Below are 14,751 nucleotides of genomic sequence, written 5' to 3' on the forward strand. Positions count from 1 at the left end.
ACCGGGTGTGGCCCAAAAACCAAAAAAAAAAAAAAAAAGAAATCCATCTGGGTCTGGATTTTGTTTTGGGGCAGACATTTGATTACTGTCTTAATTTCGTCAGTAGTGATGGGTGTGTTTAGATATGCTACATCCTCTTCCTTCAACCATGGAAGATTATAAGAGTACAAAAATTTATCCATTTCTTCCAGGTTTTCATTTTTAGTGGCATAGAGTTTCTCAGAGTAGTTTCTGATTACCCTTTGGATCTCTACCATATCAGTAGTGATTTCTCCTTTTTCATTCCTAATACGAGTTATCAAGTTTCTCTCTCCCTTTCTTTGTTAGTTTTGCCAGTGGTCTATCAATCTTGTTTATTTTTTCAAAGAACCAACTTCTGCTTTCGTTGATCTTTTGGATTGTTTTTCGTGTTTCCACTTCATTGATTTCTGCTCTCAGCTTTGTTATTTCCTTCTGTCTCCCTATTTTTGGGTCCTTTTGTTGAGAACTTTCTAATTATATGAGCTGCATCATTAAGCTATTCAGGTATGCCCCTTCTTCTTTCCTGATGTGTGCTTGCAAAGCTATAAATTTTCCTCTCAGTACTGCTTTTGCTGTGTCCCGTAGGTTCTGATAGTTTGTGTCTCCATTGTCATTTGTTTCTAGGAAGGTTTTGATTTCCTCTTTGATTTCATCTCAGACCCACTGGTTATTGAATATTAGGCTGTTTAACTTCCAGGTATTAAAGTTTTTCTTCTCTGTCCCTTTGTAGCTCACATATAATTTCAGGGCCTTGTGGTCAGCGAAGGTAGCCTGCAAAATTTCTATCCTCTTGATGTTATGGAGGTATGTTTTATGTGATAGCATGTAGTCTATCCTGGAGAATGTCCAATGTACATTGGAGAAGAATGTGTATCCAGGCTTCTGGGGGTGGAGTGTCCTGTATATATCTACTAGCCCTCTTTCTTCCATTTCTCTTTTCAGGTCTAGTATATTCTTGTTGGGTTTCAGTCTCGTTTACCTGTCAAGTGTTGACAATGCCGTGTTGAGGTCTCCCACAATTGTTGTGTTGTTATTGATATTATTTTTCAGATTTGTCCACAATTTTATTAAATATTTTGCTGGACCCTCATTCGGTGCATATATGTTTAGGAAAGTGATTTCTTCCTGCTGTACATATCCCTTGATTAATACAAAATGTCCATCTTTGTCCCTTACAACTTTCCTAAGTATAAAGTTTGCATCATCTGATATTAGTATGGGCACCCCAGCTTTTTTATGGGTGTTGTTTGCTTGGATGATTTTCCTCCAACCTTTTATTTTGAGTCTATGTTTGTTCTGACTATTCAGGTGCGTTTCTTGTAAGCAGCAGAAGGATGGATTGAGTTTTTTGATTCATTTAGCCACTGTGTGTCTCATAACTGGTGCATTTAGTCCATTGACATTGAGAGAAAGAATTGTCCTGGGAATTAGTGCCATCTTTATATCGAAGTTTTGTGTGTCTGTTGGTCAGTCTTGTCTTAAAGTATGCCATTCAGTTTTTCTTTTAAGAATGGTTTTGAGTCTGTAAAGTTTCTGAGCTGTTTTTTGTCTGTGAAACCATGTATTGTTCCTTCAAACCTGAAAGTGTGTTTTGCTGGGTGCAGTATTCTAGGCGAAGCATTTATTTCATTGAGTTTTGTCACTATGTCCCACCACTGCCTTCTGGCCTTAAGTGTTTCCGGTGACAGGTCTGCAGTTAGGTGGTGAGATAGGACAACCTATCCTTAGATCAAGTTTTTGCTGTTTTCTCATTGTCAGGGTGTCATAGGAACTACTCTGGAGCAAGTGTACCAGATGGGCGTTAGCACCTCCTTCTGGAGGAGTTTGATTACTTATGCTGGTGCAGAAAGCTGTGCCAGTTCTAAGGTTGGGATCCGGGGTGCAGGGTTCAGAGTGTTAATGTTCTCTTTTTGATCTTGCTGCTTTCAGAATTCTGCGTCTATCTGTGGGATTTGTCATTGTGACTAAGATGTGTCTTGGGGTGTTTTTTAGTTGGGGGTCTTTTTTAGTTGGTACTCTTCGGACATGCAGGATTTGATTGCATGTATTCATTAGTTCTGGTAGTTTCTGTTTAATGATGTTCTTAACTGTTGATTCTTCCTGGAGATTTTCTTCCTGGGTCTCTGGGACTCCAATGATTCTGAAGTTGTTTCTGTTGAGCTTATCATAGACTTCTGTTTTCATCTGTTTCCGTTTTTTGAGTAATTTTTCCATTGTTTGATCATTTGCTTTAAGGCTTTTTTCCAGTTTCTTCTGCTGTATGGAATTGTTATTCATCTCATCTTCCACTGTACTAATTCTATCCTCAGCTGCTGTTAACCAGTGGGAACGCTCAGCCATGTTGTTCTTTAATTCATATACTGAGTTTTTCAGACGTGATATTTGACCTGACATTTCAGTTTGGAGTTTTGTGATTTCTATCTTCATATTCTCTTGATTCTTATTAGTGTTCTCTTCTATACTTTCTTTGAGTTCTTTGAACATCTTCCATATTGTGACTCTAAACTACTTATCTGAGAGACTGACTAGTTGGTTGGTCATGTTCATGTCATCAGAGTTGCCATCGTCATTCTCTATGTCTGGCACTGTCCTGCATTCTTTCCCCATTGTCACACTTGTATTGTGGGTTTTTCTACGTGTTGTGGTTGTATTCATTGGCTAAATGATGTGCACGGCCTGGAAGCAAAGCGGAGCGGCCGTGCTCCTCCAGCTCCATCCTTTCTGGGCTCGTAAACTCACTTCCAGGGAAGGCTCCAGGAAAGACGAGTCATCTGCAGATGAGCCACACACAGGATGAAATCTGTCCGAATATGGAGTACAGCACAGAACACAGGCAGATAGCGGTGCTGGCATCTGAGTTCCAGCAGAGTTCAGCGGCTTTCACTCTCTGGGCTTGTAAGCTCACCTCCAGGGAAGGCGAGCTGTCCGCAGATGAGCCTCACACAGGATAAAATCAGGCCAAAAATGGATCACAGTACAGAAGACAGGCAGATAGGGGTAGTGGCACCTGAGTTCCACATGTCCTAGCTCTTGTAGTTTTTTTTTTACCTTTCCATATAAATGTGCTTTATTAGCAAAACAAAATTTGCTGGGATTTTTAAAATTGGAATTCTGTTAACTATCACATTGGAGAGATTTGACATTATATTGAATGTCTCCAATCCATGAACATTTTCGTCTTTTGTTTAATATTGTTTTGTAATTTTCTGCATGTATTCTCTAAACATTTTGTTGTATTTGTACCTAATAAGTTTTTTTCTGTTGAAAGATCTTTTAATTTATTTAAACTTGGTTTCCAAAGTTGTATTGCCTAGTATATAGAAATGTAAAATATTTTTCCCTTTGGTTTTTAGTCTTATTCAGGCCTTACTCCTGGAGTGCTCAAGGGACCATATCAGGTTCTGGGTATCAAACACTGATCTGCTGTATGCAAAGCAATTAGTCTACCAACTGTATTATTCCAGCCCCAGTAAGTTCAGTAATTTTTAGTTCTGATATTTCTATAGTTAAGTGAATTACAGGTGAATTAGTTCATTCTCATAAAAGTACTTGGGCTCCAAGAAACATTAAAAAATAACCTGGGGCCGGGCGGTGGCGCTAGAGGTAAGATGCCTGCCTTGCCTGTGCTAGCCTTGTGACGGACCGCGGTTCGATCCCCCGGCATCCCATATGGTCCCCCAGCCAGGAGCGACTTCTGAGCGCATAGGCAGGAGTAACCCCTGAGCGTCACCGGGTATGGCCCAAAAAACCAAAGAAAAAAATAATAAGCTATATAAATGCATGCCTAATATGCAACCTTCAATATTTATTTATTTTAATTTTTTGGGTAATATCCGGCAGCGCTCAGGAGTTACTCCTGGCTCTATGCTCAGAAATCACTCTTAACAGGCACGGTGGACCATACGGCATGCCAGGAATCGAACCACCATTCTTCTGCATGCAAGGCAAATCCCCTACCTCCATGCAATCTCTCAGGCCCCTCAATATTTATTTTTGAGCTTTAGGAGGATTGTTTAATGGGTAGGGTGCTTGCTTTCCATTCCGTTGACTCAGGTTTGATTCCTAGCACTGCGTAAGTCTCCCAAGCTATGCCAAGAATAATCCTTGAACATAGAGACACGAGTATGCACTCAGTACCAGGAATAGCCCCAACCTCCCCCCAATTTCTTAAGTCTTTATTGTTCCAAATATTTGATATCATATTAGTGCTGAGTTTAAATACAAGCCATTTACTTATAGTGTAACTCATGAAAATGTGTGTATACTTACAAAGATTTCTAGAATAATATTTACCAGAGGTCAGAAATCATATTTGAGGCGATGGATATAGTAACCTCAGTGGTAAAGCACATATCTTGCATGAGTGAAAGCCTGGGTGTCTCTCTATATAATAATATACACAAATATATAGTAGAGTTGCACTATTTTTACCTTTTCTATATTTTTATGTGTTTCACCATATACATGTATTATTTTTATCAAAACAGTGGACTGCTAAAATGGAAAAGAATGATAAGGTTCTTACCAACTGTCCTATTTGAGAGTCAAGTGCTTGTATCTTAGTAGTCTTATTATTTCTTTATGCATATTATTATTATTATTATTAGTTTTTTGTCTTTGGGCCACACCTGGTGAAATTTTTCCTGGCTTGAGGGACCATATGGGACGCCAGTGGATCAAAGCACAGTTCGTCCTAGGCTAGTGCGCGCAAAGTAGATGCCTTACCCCATGTGCCACTGCTGCAGACCCTCTTTATCCATTTTATTATTCTAAGATTTTATATTGAAAACCCAGAAACATTTTAAGCCAGATGGAACATTCTGAGAACACCTCACTTAGATTGCTCACCACAACACCCCTCCCCTCAGGTTCATGTCTGTCAAGTAATGTGCTGACACTATAACAAGGTTTAAGAGATGTCATAGAAATGTGTAAATGCCCAATCATCATGCTTATAAACTGGAAAAAGATCCAGCATTTCCTTTTTATCATATGCTGTGCCTGTATCAGGCTGCAATAATGGGTGTCAACCTTTACTGCACATTAGAATCTCTTAGGTGAGTTTGAAAATGAGTATTTGGTAACTCAATCTACCCCAAAACATTTGATTAGAGTTTCATTCTTTTTGTTTCTTTGTTTCTTTTTGGGGCACACCCGGCAGCGCTCAGGGTTTACTCTTGGCTCTGTGCTCAGAAATCGCTCCTGGAAGGCACGGGGGACCATATGGGATTCTGGGATTTGAACCACCATCTGTCCTGGATCAGCTGCGTGCAGCTGTGCTATCTCTTTGGTCCCTGATTAGAGTTTCTTAAGGCTGGCACCAGGGAGTGTTTTTACTTCACCTGTGTGATTATTACACTCTACACCACAAAAAAGCCCACATTTTGATGAATTCTAATATAGGAAAGTCACTGTTTAAAATGTGATTTCTTGGGGCCGGAGAGATAGCATGGAGGTATGGCGTTTGCCTTTCATGCAGAAGGTTGGTGGTTCAAATTCCGGCATCCCATATGGTCCCCTGAGCAGGCCAGGAGCGATTTCTGATTATAGAGCCAGGAGTAAACCCTAAGCGGTGTCGGGTGTGACCCAAAAACCAAAAAAGAATGTGATTTCTTATAACTCATATATGAAGATATGAAAAATAAAAGCTTATCCTTTGACACCTGTTTCAAGGGAAATATTTACTTATATAGAAGACAATTAAATTTATAAAAGTAAAATGAGTTCTGTTATGCCCTCCCAAGTTTTATGAAACCAATAAAAATCTCATAACATATGTAACATTACTACATTTTTTTTTGTTTCTGGGCCACAACCAGCAGAGCTCAGGGTTTACTCCTGGATCTATGCTAAAAAATTACTCCTGGGAGGATTGACTGGGGTTATATGGGGTGCTGGAGATTGACCCCAAGTCAGCAGCATGCAAGACAAACACCTTTTTTGCTATACTACTGCTCTGGACCACATTCTTCATGAGACTTGCCCATTCCTATTAAATCTTCAGGTGTATTGTTGACTCTTAACAAGTAGCAGGTGATTATCATTGTTCAAGCATCTTTTGAATCTTCAGGATTGTGGCTATGATTGTATAAAACTAGACTAAGGAATAGTTGTGTATAGAAAGGTTGTATTCCTTTTACCTCTTTTAGGAGATTGCCATTTTTTTAGATTTTTTCTTTATTTAAACACCGTGATTACAAACATAATTGTAGTTGGGTTTCAGTCATAACAAGAATACCCCCCTTCACCCGTGCAACCTTCTCGTCACCAATGCCCCATCTCTTCCCTCCCCGGACCCCTTCCTGTATTCAAGACAGGCTTTCTACATCCCTCACTCACTGACATTGTTATGATAGTTCTCAGTGTAGTTATTTCTCTAACTACACTCACCACTCTGTGGTGAGCTTCATATCTTGAGCCGGTCCTTCCTGCCCTCATCTCTGGGAATTATTTCAGTGTCTTTAATTTTTTTAAAAACCCATAGATGATGGCCTGAGCAATAGCACAGTGGTAGGGTGTACCATGCATATGGCCGACCCAGGATGAACTGGAGTTCAATCCCCGGCATCCCATATGTTCCCCAAGCCAGGAGTGATTTCTGAGCACATAGCCAAGAGCAACCCCTGGGCATCACTGGGTGTGGCCCCAGGAAGGAAGGAAAGAGAAAGAAAAGGAAGGAAAGAAAGAAAGAGAGAGGGAGGGAGGGAGGGAGGGAGGGAGGAAGAAAGGAAGGAAGGAAGGAAGGAAGGAAGGAAGGAAGGAAGGAAGGAAGGAAGGAAGGAAGGAAGGAAGGAAGGAAGGAAGGAAGGAAGGAAGGAAGGAAGGAGAGAGAGAAGAAAACCTATGGATGAGTGAGACTATTCTGTGTGTGTGTCTCTCTCCCTCTGACTAATTTCACTCAGCATAATAGATGTGCATCCATGTATAGGAAAATTTCATGACTTCAGGAGATTGCCTTTTATGACATCACTTTTGCTCCTGCATAAACTGCCAGATTACGGTCTTTACAAATTTTAAAGTGATTCTGAGGTTCATGTTCTTATTGTCACCCTTTCTATCTTGTCTTTAATTCACATGTCTTTTTTTTTCTTTTTGGGCCACATCTGGCAGCGCTCAGGAATTAGTCCTGGCTCTGTGCTCGGAAATTATCCCTGGCAGACTTAGGGGACCATGTGGAATGCCAGGGTTTGAATCTGGGTCAGCGTGTCCAAAGCAAACACCCTACCTGCTGTGCTATTGCTTCAGCCCCACAAAAGTCTTTTTAGGTAGCTTTAGCTTCCAATCTGTAGGTGGTCTCTGGTCTTGCCCAAGTCTTATGATCAGGACCCAAGCGTCGAAATGGGGTAGGAGAGACATTGGCTGTGTTCAAATGGTAGTTGGTTAAAGGATAGTTCATTTTGAATGCAGTATGGAAAAGTCTAGAAATCTAGGTCCTGGGGAGTGCTTCTTGGGATTGAGCTTGCTTTTGTATCCAACAGGTCCAGGTTTAATCCCTGACACCACATAGTCCCATGAATGGAACCAGTGAATTCCTGGGCACTAAGCCTTCTGTAGCACCACCAGGTGTGTTGGCTGTCCACCTCCCCCACCCCATAAGAAGATTAGAGATCTGATAAGTTGCATGATAACTATAGTTAATAACTTTGTCTTGAAGACTAGAAGTATGCTAAGAGTAGAATTTGGGTGTGCTCATCATTGGGTGAAAAGAGATAGCTATGTGAGTAGGATTTGACTATAGTAATCATCACTATATCAAATCGTATTCTTCACCTTATATGCATATTTTTGGTTCAAAATAAAATAGAGAAGCTGGAGCAGGCACTGTACTTGCATTGCCCCTGCTTGACCCAGGCTCACTCCCTGGAGCTTCATCTGGTCCTTCACGAACCACTGGGACTAATTACTGAATGCAGAGCCAGTAATAAGCCCTGAGCACCACTGGGTGTGGCTCATCAAAAACAAAGGCAAAATTTTAAATAAAATATATTACTGCTAGACAGCATTTCCAAGTGTGTCTACTAGAAATCAGGTAACAGAAATGGGATTCTGCAGTTTTCTCTCTGCAGCCACTTGATTGATAATAGAAGCCTGTCCACCTTTTCAAACGTTTTGGTCTTTTAGGGCTCCTTTGTGAATGCTGAAAATCTTTTGAAATGGTTTACTTACTGATGTAAGACCATCAGGCCTCTTATCTGAAAACCATTGTCTCCTGGTCTCACCTCCCAAAGTTCCTTAGACATGTGATTTTGTGGAGAAGAGGATTCTATTCGGTTAGTATGCATTGTATATGGCACATTGCATTCTCACAACCTACCATCATTTATTTCTTACAGTAATCTGGTATGGAACTCAAAGGGATACCTTCCCATGCATCTCAACTCAGGATAAATTGTATTGCATGGTGTTACTCTGTGTTACCCCATTTTTCTCCTTTTCTGTCTTTCTGTCCCCTTTTCTGTCTCTCTCACCACTATAACTCAGTTTTTGGCCACCTCATCTATAGCTATCCCATTGGTTTTCCTGACTAAATCTTTTCTTCTATTAGTTCTCCATAACATTTCCAGAATTACCTTTACAAAGTTGGCTTAATAATAACAGCTTTCAGCAGTGCAGTGGTCTAAATGGGAGTTGTCTCAAACTCTCTTGGCTCCAGATTATAGCAAGGAGAAGGAAAGAAACTTGAGTGGAGGGGAAACACAAATATGAAAGAATGGGGGCCCGGGGCCAAGCTGTGTCAGGTGCATTGGTAGTGTTAAAAAAGGACAGAACTAAATATCCAAGCCAAAGGCAATAGCAATGTTATCAAGAGACCCAAACTTTAACAGTATAAACTCTTAAAATACTGTCAGGCTCGGGGAAAGAGGGGGTGGTATGGGATGGACTTGGGGAACATTGATGGAGGGAGATGGACACTGGTGGTGGGATCAGCCCTGATTCATTGTATATCTGAAACTCAACTATGAAGGACTTTATAAATTATAATGGATTTCAATAAAATAAAAATTAAAAAACATTGGAAAACAGATTCTAAGCTGCTTGTGCTTCATGTCCATGTTTACCTTTGACCACATATCTCGCTTATCTATTTCTTTGCCTATTTCTGTTCTGGAGAAGCCTGTGTTCTTTTTATCTTTTCTTCCTCTCACATTTTTGTAAATGTGGTTTAATTGAAACTATCTCGCTTTACCCAAAAAGAAAAGAAAGAAAACCATTCTAATTAATTCTGTTTTTTATTTAGCTTTGAAGTTAAATGGCTGTAGTAAAGATGATCTGAAATATATAACTATGACTTTATATTCTCATGAAATCTAGTTTATGATCCAAGAAGTATTAAAAATCTGATAATGTCTAGTTACACACTTTTTTAAAAGTCATGAACCATTCTTCAAGACAAAATAAGCAGTTTGAAAAGATAGATTTAAGATAGCAAAATTGTTGTATCTTTGGTGATATAAAAAAATACAATACCTTGGACCAGAAAACGGGTATTAGCAATGGTTCGGTTAGTAACTGCAAAAGCAGAACAAATACCATGGTGTAAAACATGGTTCCATATGACAACATGTTTGGCTGGTATGAATATCAGAATTTCAGGAGCATTTAATACAAAAATATGTTCAGTTTTGTGTGAAAATAAATCAATATTGGTGTTTAACAATGTTTTCATTTCTCACTGCTGGTCAGAAGAGGTTTTCAGCAGGGTTTTATTGTGTTAATATTTGTTTTGTTTTGGTTTGGTTTGGTTTATGGGTCACACCCGACGGCGCATAGGGGTTACTCCTGGCTCTACGCTCAGAAATCACTCCTGGCAGGCTCGGGAGACCATCTGGGATGCCGGGATTCGAACCACTGTTATTCTGCATGTTAGGCAAATGCCCTACCTCTATGCTATCTCTCTGGCCCCTAATATTTGTTTTGTAATAGGAGTGAGGGAGAAGGATTTGTCATAAATCTGGTCCCCCCAAAGTTCTGTTCTTTCCCTTCAGAACTTATACCAGCAGTTCTACATAGCTGCATTACCATTAATTTTGGCTGTGGAATGTTGCTTTTTAATGAGAATTACAGTGTAGTGAGTTAAATGAACTTACATGGGGATATTTTCTTCCTCTGTTAGAATTAATCTTTAAACAGCCTCTGTGTTGAAAAAAGATAATCTGAAAGACCCCAGATTGCAGAAGCAGTGCCCCATTTCTGGGAGCTTTGGGGCAGTCCTGGAATGTGTAATTGCTTTTACATCAGTCACAAGAGAGAAACAAGAATGCGCTTTCCTTGAACTTAACAGTTTGGGCAATTTTCTATAATCCAGTAAATACAAATTGTAGCTTGATTATTCATGTATGTCTGTCAAGCAAATTTTAATGGATGAATGAATGAGTCAAATCTATGCATGGAAATATACAAATGTGCAAAATATGGGTCTAATTACCAGGCTGCTGAATTTACTCAAGGTCAGGTAAACAAGGCACCAGTGTAATGATTATTAATTGTTAATAATGCCTTTGGGAAAACATTCACATTTTCCTTTTGAATACCTAACAGTTTCCTTTTCTAATCATTTTAAATTAAACTATGAAAATTTCAGCTGGTCTAAAACATTTTTGCCCTGTATTTCTTCTTTCCCGGTAATTGCTTGCTAATACTTTGAGAACCTAAAATATCCATTTTCTAAGGACCCTGTTGAAAATCTCAGCTGAATCTGAGAGAATTAAGAGGGGCTGCCACTGCCAGCAAAACAGTGGCTGCTGCTACCTTTTGTCTTCACTGAAGGGATGAGCTTCCCCCCTCTCTCTTCCACCCTCCTTTACAAACATCATCAACAGTCTAAAACACAAAACCAAGGTGGTAATAAAGGAGAGGAAATCAAAGCAGACTTTTCCCCCCTCGATTTACCATAGTCAACATTTGACTTTGTCTTGATATTCTATGAAATGAATGTTGGAGAAAGAATAATATCAGTGAGTAGTTTCCCATCAAAATGCCCAAGGGCCGAAATAATTGAGGGAGTACTTGCTGAGGTTTTTCTTAGTTCAATAACTCTTGATCACTATGCATTTCTGTAGCAGTGCTATCATTAAGGGCTCTCCCTGTCTTGAAGGAAACCCCCCTCTCCCAGCTTTAATCCAAAAGTCACAAATTGTAGAACTAACATGTCTGCGAATCACCCAGGCGAAAACACTGCATCTTGAGAAACCTATCTTTCCGCCACTCTGCTTGGAGAAATTTTTTGTATAATTTTGCATTAATGATCCTGCAACCATCACTTCTCTCTTCTCACAGCTCTCTTCTCATCCTCAACGGGGTCCACATTCTGAAGTTTTTTCCCCAGGACTCAGTGCTCTTCCCTGTGTTCTAGACCTTCCTGCCAGCCACATACCCGTGTTAAATGAACAGTCGCCTCCTTTATGCTTTTTTTTTTAAGTGTTTTGAAAGAACTCTTCATTTTTTTAAGCTTGACAATTGGTAACTTTCATTTCTTTTTTCCCTAAATGTTCAGATTGTTTCCTTTAATATTTTAAAATTTGATTATAGAACCACATTTTTACAAAGTTAATGGTATTTGAGTTTGGGGCATATAATATTTCCACACCAGTCCCATCATCAGTGTCCAGCTTAGATTTTATGTTTTCAGTGTTGACTCTGTGCCACATCTCCAGTCAAACCAAAGCACTAAAGTTCCCTCATTACTTCCCTTTCTCACCTTCTTCCTTCCCATCATTTCTGTCCTCCTCCCTAGGCTCTGGGTTCAAGAGTGATGTAGACACCCCTTTTGTTACATTGCATTTCATCATCCAGTTATTTATCCTACATAGCTTTTATGCCTTTTGGAATTCTTTAAATTATGGTGTCTCTTTGTGGATTAAATAATACTGGCTCTACTAGACAAATAGATTTGGGCCAGTTTTGATCTTGGCTCTCTATAGACAACATCTTATTTTTCCTCCTTTGTCAAAATCTGCTCTAGAATGCAATGGACACACTTGATAGCATACTCATAGGTGCTGTACAAGCTTATATCAGTGCTGAATTTTGGGCCACTCTGGCATTTTGGAGCATTGTATATTCTAGGCTTCTGTTCCACGGATCCTCATTTCCACAATGGTGCCTCCTTCAGGCAGAACTCTGGGATTTTCCTTACCCTCTTAGCAGTTCTCTCTTCTTAAAATCTCCTGGCCTTCAAGAACCAAGCCCAGATGCATTCTAGTGGATCTTTAATGGACACCCCAAAACAATTGCTTAAGTAGAATCACTTTACTAATATTCTTTTGCCAGATTATTTTTTATGTCCATAAGGTCACTAATTTCAGGGGAGTAGGAGAAAGAAAATTCCTTCCTCCTCCCTATCCCCTATCCCCTATCCCCTTTCTCCTTCTCTCTCTCTCTCTCTCTCTCTCTCTCTCTCTCTCTCTCTCTCTCTCTCTCTCTCTCTCTCTCTCTCTCTCTCTCTCTCTCTCTCTCTCTCTCTCTCTCTCTCTCTCTCTCTCTCTCTCTCTCTCTCTCTCTCTCTCTCTCTCTCTCTCTCTCTCTCTCTCTCTCTCTCTCTCTCTCTCTCTCTCTCTCTCTCTCTCTCTCTCTCTCTCTCACACACACACACACACACACACACACACACGGCAGTGCTCAGAAATCACTCCTGGCAGGTTCAGAAGTTCAGGGGACCAGATAGCAGAAACCAAACTCAGGTATATCCCAGGTTGGCTGTCTGCAAGGCAAACACCCTGCTGCTACGCAGGTTCCCAGTCTTCCTATTTTTTTAATTTGTTTTTGGCCATAACCAGCAGTGCAAATTTGTGTGCTTTCCGTTTTTTCTCCCTCCCTCCCTCCCTTCCTTCCTTCCTTCCCCCTTCCTTCCTTCCCTCCCTCCTTCCTTCCTTCCTTCCCCCTTCCTTCCTTCCTTCTCCCCTTTCCTTCCTTCCTTCCCTCCTTCCTTCCTTCCTTCCTTCCTTCCTTCCCCCTTCCTTCCTTCCTTCCCCCCTTTCCTTCCTTTCTTCCCCCTTCCTTCCTTCCTTCCCCCCTTTCCTTCCTTCCTTCCCTCCTTCCTTCCTTCCTTCCCCCTTCCTTCCTTCCTTCCCCCCTTTCCTTCCTTCCTTCCCTCCTTCCTTCTTTCCCCCCTTCCCCCCTCCTTCTTCCCTCCCTTCCTCCCTTCCTTCCTTCCTTCCTTCCTTCCTTCCTTCCTTCCTTCCTTCCTTCCTTCCTTCCTTCCTCCCACCCTCCGTCCATCCGTCCCTCCCTCCCTCTTTCTCCTGCCTGGTAGGACCTACATCAAGTTCTGAGGATTGAACCCTGTATTCACCATGCACTAAGCAAGCACCCTACCCAATGTACTCTCTTTCTGGTGCCCAGACTAGTGTTTCTTGAGTTGTACATTTAAAAAGTTTTGCTGAGCATTTTCGTATTACTTATTAACATTTAATTCATCTTATAGCAGCCTTGTGAGGTGCTATAAGGTGCTTTGTTCCAATTTTACTGATAAAGAAGCTGAGTCTTGTAGTTTAAAAACTCAGCCAGGGACTAGAGTGATAGCACAGCAGATAGAGTGTTAGCCTTGCACGCAGTTGACCTGGATTCAATGCCAGGCATCTCATATGGTCCCCCAAGCCTGCCAGGAGTAACCCCTGATTGCTACTGATTGTGGCCCCAAAACCAAAAAAAAAAGCCAAAAACTTCAGCCAGTGTTAGAAGAACAATACACCATAGAGGTGGGGTTTAAGTTGAGTCTCTGATTCAAAACACATATGCCCTTTTCAAGAAGCCTCCCCTTATGAGTGACAATTTGCCTCTTATTCTATCAATTTACTAGAGCATTGAAAGGAACAAAATAGGTGTTCAATGAGTGGTTGAATTTATCACTATGGCAGTCCTAATTGATTCCAATGAATTGCTTTACTTGTTCGCTAATGGTAATGCGAATCGGCAATAAACTAGCTATAATCCTCGTATTTTTTGAGATGGCTGATATCTGAAAAGTACACAGGTGTGGGGCCAGAGATAGTACAGTGGATGGGCTCTTGCCTTGCATGCAGCAGATCCTGGTTCAATCCTCTACATTACATATGGTGAGTGATCCCTGAGCTCAGAGCCATGGGAGTCATGAGCACCATCATTTATTTCTCTGGTCCAGAAATAAACAAAAAAGTTTGACAGTTATACTACACCATAAGATTATTTACTTGAGAGGAACTCTTCATTGTTTATGTTTGTCTGTTTTTAAGTTATTTTCTTGTTGGACCCAGCATTCAGTGATATTATTAGATGCCATTCTTTTTTATTAATATCTTTATTTAAACACCTTGATTACAAACATGATTGTGGTTGGGTTTCAGTCATGTAAAGAACACCCCCCTTCACCAGTGCCACATTCCCATCACCAATATCCCAAATCTCACCTCCCTACATCCCACCTGTACTCTAGACAGGCTTCCTACTTCCCTCATTCTTTCACATTGTTATGATAGTTCGCAATGTAGTTATTTCTCTAACTGCACTCACCACTCATGATGAGCTTCATGTAGTGGTTGGAACTTCTAGCCCTCCTCTCTTTTGTCTCTGAAAATTATTGCAAGCATGTCTTTTATTTTTCTTAAAACCCATAGATGAGTGAGACTATTCTGCGTCTATCTCTCTTCCTCTGACTTATTTCATTCAGCATAATACTATTTGCATTTTATTTTAAGAAAGCAAAGCTCTGGGGCCAGAGCAGTGATGCAGCGGTAGGGCATTTGCCTTGCAAGC

General features: G+C 40.6%; 1 protein-coding gene and 1 pseudogene across 1 annotated transcript in view; one reads left to right on the forward strand and one right to left on the reverse strand.

Annotated features, from left to right (window-relative positions):
- Positions 1-14,751, forward strand: part of POLA1 (DNA polymerase alpha 1, catalytic subunit) — a 340,991-nt gene that overhangs the window by 190,158 nt on the left and 136,082 nt on the right. The window lies entirely within an intron of this gene.
- LOC125999926 (uncharacterized) lies at positions 4,895-4,992 on the reverse strand (annotated as a pseudogene).

This window comes from Suncus etruscus, chromosome X (assembly GCF_024139225.1).
Source record: "Suncus etruscus isolate mSunEtr1 chromosome X, mSunEtr1.pri.cur, whole genome shotgun sequence".
Lineage (NCBI taxonomy): Eukaryota > Metazoa > Chordata > Mammalia > Eulipotyphla > Soricidae > Suncus > Suncus etruscus.